The sequence below is a fragment of the Bos grunniens genome, chromosome 9 (genome assembly GCF_055505025.1).
Source record: "Bos grunniens cultivar Pamir isolate PY7600 chromosome 9, Bosgru_T2T1.0, whole genome shotgun sequence".
Classification (NCBI taxonomy): domain Eukaryota; kingdom Metazoa; phylum Chordata; class Mammalia; order Artiodactyla; family Bovidae; genus Bos; species Bos grunniens.
The window spans coordinates 58,810,347-58,816,487 of record NC_141173.1 but is presented as its reverse complement, the minus strand read 5'-3'; positions in this window follow the sequence as shown (position 1 = coordinate 58,816,487).

Below are 6,141 nucleotides of genomic sequence, written 5' to 3'. Positions count from 1 at the left end.
GGAAAAAGATATTTCATGCAAATGCAAACAAAAAAAAGCAGGAGTAGCCATACTTATATCAGATAAAATAGATTTTAAAATAAAGGCTGTGAAAAGAGACAAAGAAGGACTCTACATTATGATCAAAGAATCAATCCAAGAAGATATAACAATTATAAATATATATGCACCCAACATAGGAACACCACAATATGTAAGGCAAATGCTAACAAGTATGAAAGGGGAAATTAACAATAACACAATAATAGTGGGAGACGTTAACACCAAACTCACACCTATGGATAGATCAACTAAATAGAAAATTAACAAGGAAACACAAACTTTAAATGACACTATGGACCAGCTAGACCTAATTGATATCTATAGGACATTTCATTCCAAAATAATGAATTTCACCTTTTTCTCAAGCGCACACAGAATCTTCTCCAGGATGGACAGGGAGGCCCTGCGATTCATGGGGTCACAAAGAGTCAGACACGACTGAGTGACTGATATGATCTGAGGCCATAAATCCAGCCTTGGTAAATTAAAAAAAAATTTGAAATTATTCCAATCATCTTTTCTGACCACAATGCAGTAAGATTAGATCTCAATTACAGGAAAAAAACTACTAAAAATTCCAACATATGGAGGCTAAACAACACACTTCTGAATAACCAACAAATCATAGAAGAAATCAAAGAAGAAATAAAAATATGCATAGAAACAAATGAAAATGAAATCACAACAACCCAAAACCTATGGGACACTGTAAAAGCAGTGCTAAGGGGAAGGTTCGTAGCAATACAGGCATGCCTCAAGAAACAAGAAAAAAGTCAAATATATAAGTTAACTTTACACTTAAGGCAAGTAGAAAAGAAAGAAATGAAGAACCTCAGGGTTAGTAGAAGGAAAGAAATCTTAAAAATTAGGACAGGAATAAATGCAAAAAGAAACAAAAGAGACCACAGCAAAAATCAACAAAGCTAAAAGCTGGTTCTTTGAGGAGATAAATAAAATTGACAAACCATTAGCCAGACTCATCAAGAAACAAAGGGAAAAGAATCAAATCAACAAAATTAGAAATGAAAATTGAGAAATCACAATAGACAACACAGAAATACAAAGGATCATGAGAGACTACTATCAGCAACTATATGCCAATAAAATGGACAACTTGGAAGAAATAAACAAATTCTTAGAAAAGTACAACTTTCCAAAACTGAACCAGGAAGAAATAGAAGATCTTAACAGACCTATCACAAGCACAGAAATAAAAACTGTAATCAGAAATCTTCTAGCAAACAAAAGCCCAGGACCAGATGGCTTCACAGCTGAATTCTACCAAAATTTAGAGAAGAGCTAACACCTAACTTACTCAAACTCTTCCAGAAAATTGCAGAAGAAGGTAAACTTCCAAACTCATTCTATGAGGCCACCATCACCCTAATACCAAAACCAGCCATAGATAACAACAAAAAAGAAAACTACAGGCCAATATCACTGATGAACATAGATGCAAAAATCCTCAACAAAATTCTAGCAAACAGAATCCAACAACATATTAAAAAGATCATACATCATGACCAAAGGGCTTTATCCCAGGAATGCAAGGATTCTTTAATATCTGCAAATCAAACAATGTAATATACCACATTAACAAATTGAAAGATAAAAACCATATGATCATCTCAATAGATGCAGAAAAAGCCTTTGACAAAATTCAACATCCATTTATGATAAAAAAAAAAAAAAACTCTCCAGAAAGCAGGAATAGAAGGAACATACTTCAACATAATATAAAGCTATATATGACAAACCCACAGCAAACATTATCCTCAATGGTGAAAAATTGAAAGCATTTCTCCTAAAGTCAGGAACAAGGCAAGGGTGCCCACTTTCACCACCACTATTCAAATAGTTTTGGAAGTTTTTGCCCTAGCAATCAGAGCAGAAAAAGAAGTAAAAGGAATCCACATTGGAAAAGAAGAAGTAAAATTCTCACTGTTTGCAGATGACATGATCCTCTACATAGAAAACCCTAAAGACTCTACCAGAAAATTACTAGAGCTAATCAATGAATAAAATAAAGTTGCAGGATATAAAATTAACACACAGAAATCCCTTGCATTCCTATACACTAATAATGAGAAAACAGAGAAATTAAGGAAACAATTCCATTCACCACTGCAACAAAAAGAATAAAATACTTAGGAATATATCTATCTAAAGAAACAAAAGAACTATATATAGAAAACTATAAAACACTGATGAAAGAAATCAAAGAGGACACTAATAGATGGAGAAATATACCATGTTCATGGATTGGAAGAATCAATATAGTGAAAATGAATATACTACCCAAAGCAATCTATAGATTCAATGCAATCCCTATCAAGCTACCAACGGTATTTTTCACAGAACTAGAACAAATAATTTCACAATTTGCATGGAAATACAAAAAAACTCAAATAGCCAAAGCAATCTTGAGAAAGAAGAATGGAACAGGAGGAATCAACCTGCCTGACTTCAGGCTTTACTACGAAGCTACAGTCATCAAGACAGTATGGTAGTGACACAAAGACAGAAATATAGATTGATGGAACAAAATAGAAAGCCCAGAGATAAATCCACGCACCTATGGACACCTTATCCTTCACAAAGGAGGCAAGAATATACAATGGAGAAAAGACAATCTCTTTAACAAGTGGTGCTGGGAAAACTGGTCAACCACTTGTAAAAGAATGAAACTAGAACACTTTCTAATACCATACACAAAAATAAACTCAAAATGAATTAAAGATCTAAATGTAAGACCAGAAACTATAAAACTCCTGGAGGAGAACATAGGCAAAACACTCTCCGACATACATCACAGCAGGATCCTCTATGACCCACCTCCCAGAATATCGGAAATAAAAGCAAAAATAAACAAATGGGACCTAAATAAACTTAAAAGCTTTTGTACAACGAAGGAAACTATAAGCAAAGTGAAAAGACAGCCTTCAGAATGGGAGAAAATAATAGCAAATGAAGCAACTGACAAAGAATTAATCTCAAAAATATACAAGCAACTCCTGCAGCTCAATTCCAGAAAAATAAATGACCCAATCAAAAAATGGGCCAAAGAACTAAACAGACATTTCTCCAAAGAAGACATACAGATGGTTAACAAACACATGAAAAGATGCTCAACATCACTCATTATCAGAGAAATGCAAATCAAAACCACAATGAGGTACCATCTCACGCTGGTCAGAATGGCTGCTATCCAAAAATTTACAAACAATAAATGCTGGAGAGGGTCTGGAGAAAAGGGAACCCTCTTACCACTGTTGGTGGGAATGCAAACTAGTACAGCCACTATAGAGAATAGTGTGGAGATTCCTTAAAAAATTGGAAATAGAACTGCCATATGACCCAGCAATCTCACTGCTGGGCACACATACCAAGGAAACCAGAATTGAAAGAGACATGTGTACCCAGTGTTCATTGCAGCACTGTTTATAATCGCCAGGACATGGAAGCAACCTAGATGTCCATCAGCAGACGAATGGCTAAGAAAGCTGTGGTACACATACACAATGGAATATTACTCAGCCATTAAAAAGAATATATTTGAATCAGTTCTGATGAGATGGATGAAATTGGAGCCTATTATACAGAGGGAAATAAGGCAGAAAGAAAACCACCAATACAGTATACTAACACATGCTGCTGCTAAGTTGCTTCAGTCGTGTCCAACTCTGTGTGACCCCATGGACTGCAGCCTACCAGGCTTCTCCGTCCATGGGATTCTCCAGGCAAGAACACTGGAGTGGGTTGCCATTTCCTTCTCCAATGCATGAAAGCGGAAAGTGAAAGTGAAGTCGCTCAGTCTGTCTGACGCTTAGCGACCCCATGGACTGCAGCCCACCAGGCTCCTCCATCCATGGGATTTTCCAGGCAAGAGTACTGGAGTGGGGTGCCATTGCCTTCTCCCATACTAACACATATATGTGGAATTTAGAAAGATGGTAATGATAACCCTATAAGAGAGACACAAAAAGAGACACAGATGTAAAGAAGTCTTTTGGACTCTGTGGGAGAAGACAAGGGTGAGATGATCTGAGAGAATAGCATTGAAACATGTATATTATAATATGTGAAACATATCGCCAGTCCAGGTTCGATGCATGAGACAGGGTGCTCAGGGCTAGTGCGCTGGGATGACCCAGAGGGATGGGATAGGGAGGGAGGTGGGGGGGGGGAGTTCAGGATTGGGGAACACGTGTAAACTCATGGCTGATTCATATCAATGTATGGCAAAACCCACTACAATATTGTAAAGTAATTTGCCTTCAACAAAAATAAATAAATAAATAAAATAAAGGCTAGATGCCTCATCCCAAGGGACTTAGAAACCTTACACCACTATTTCAATTGTAATTTAAATTCACAACTTTCACTTATTTTCTGTAGGTGTTTATTATTTGGGCAAGTAGAAAACATATCATTTAATCCTGTTCTTAGAAACATCCTGAGACACTTTTTGTTTATTTCTGTAGATTTTTCTCTCTAGAGTACATCAGACTGTAAACTCTACTATTTTCTGAGTTTCTCCTAAAGTGAATATAATAAGTAGCATTATATTTAATTGCAATAAGCTCATTTATAAAGAAATAATAACCTATGAATCTGAATCCTTATTTTGAAGTCAGCTTTCAGAAATTTTGATATTTTTTACTAGGCATGGTTGAGGTATCTAACTATGTACCTTAAATGATGGTGCTTCTAAAATAAAAATCTTGTTTCAATGCAATGCAAAAAGTTAACAAAACAAAAATTCTCCAGTGTATTCACTTGATTTGTTGTTATGTAAGAGCACTTTATAACTGAACTTCTCAGTAATAATTAGTACAGTATATGTATGTCTATGTGAAAGTCACTCAGTCATGTCCAACTCTTTGAGACCCCATGGACTGTAGCCCAACAGGCAACTCTGTCCATGGGATTTTCCAGGCAAGAATACTGGAGTGGGTTGCCATTTCCTTCTCCAGGGTATCTTCCCAACCCAGGGATCAAACCTAGGTCTCCTGCATTGCAGGCAGACTCTTTACTGTCTGAGCCACCAGAGAAGCCCATAGTACAGTATATATCTTCATTTAAATTCATCAAGAAATTATATTTTAGTATCAAAGCTCTCTGACACTGAATGCTCCTGGTATGCATTCTTATAAGGAGTCATCATTGATCCTATCCTACAATTTACTGACTGCCAGAAAGTGAAAATTATATTTAATTGAGCTGAATGAGAGAATCACACAACAAATAACTCTGTATTATTCAATTCTCAGCTATTTCTATCATGGGATGACAAATAAACATAATTATTGATGGATGGTATATATTAATATGCCACATAGTTTTATTCATAAAAGTATATTTCAAACTCATCCTAATCAGAAACATTTTAAAGCCCCAAATGTTACCTAGTAATTTCAAACTCATGGTTGCTGACAAAGGTCCTTATAATCAAAGCTATGTTTTTTCCAATAGTCAGGTATGGATCAAAGAGTTGGACCATAAAGCTGAGCACCAAAGAACTTATGCTTTTGAATCATGGTGCTGGAGAAAAGTCCCTTGCACTTCAAGGAGAGCAAACCAGTTAATCCCAAAGGAAATAAACCCTGAATATTCATTGGAAGGACTGATGCTGAAGCTAAAGCTCCAATACTTTAGCTACCTGATGTGAAGAGCCAACTCACTGCAAAAGACCCTAATGCTGGGAAAGACTGAAAGCAAAAGAAGTGGGCTGTAGAGGATGACGTGGTTAGATAGCAACACTGACTTAATGGACATGAATTTGAGAAAATTCTGGGAGAGAGTAGAGGACAGAGGAGCCTGGTGCCTGAGGAGCAGTCCATGGGGTTGCAAAAGGTCAGACATGACTGAGCACGTATGCATGATTTGTGGTAAATCTTTCATTTCTCTCCACCTGATTTATATCAACCACATAAATGGCTTACCACAGCTACTGATCCTTCTTGATACAGTCTCTCTAAGAATTTTCTACAAGAAATTTTCTGCAAGAATTTTGTTCTCAGCACCCTGGATGAGAACTTACATAGATTGTTACCAGAGAGATAACTTACCTAATCATAAGTCCTGCTAAGAGCTACC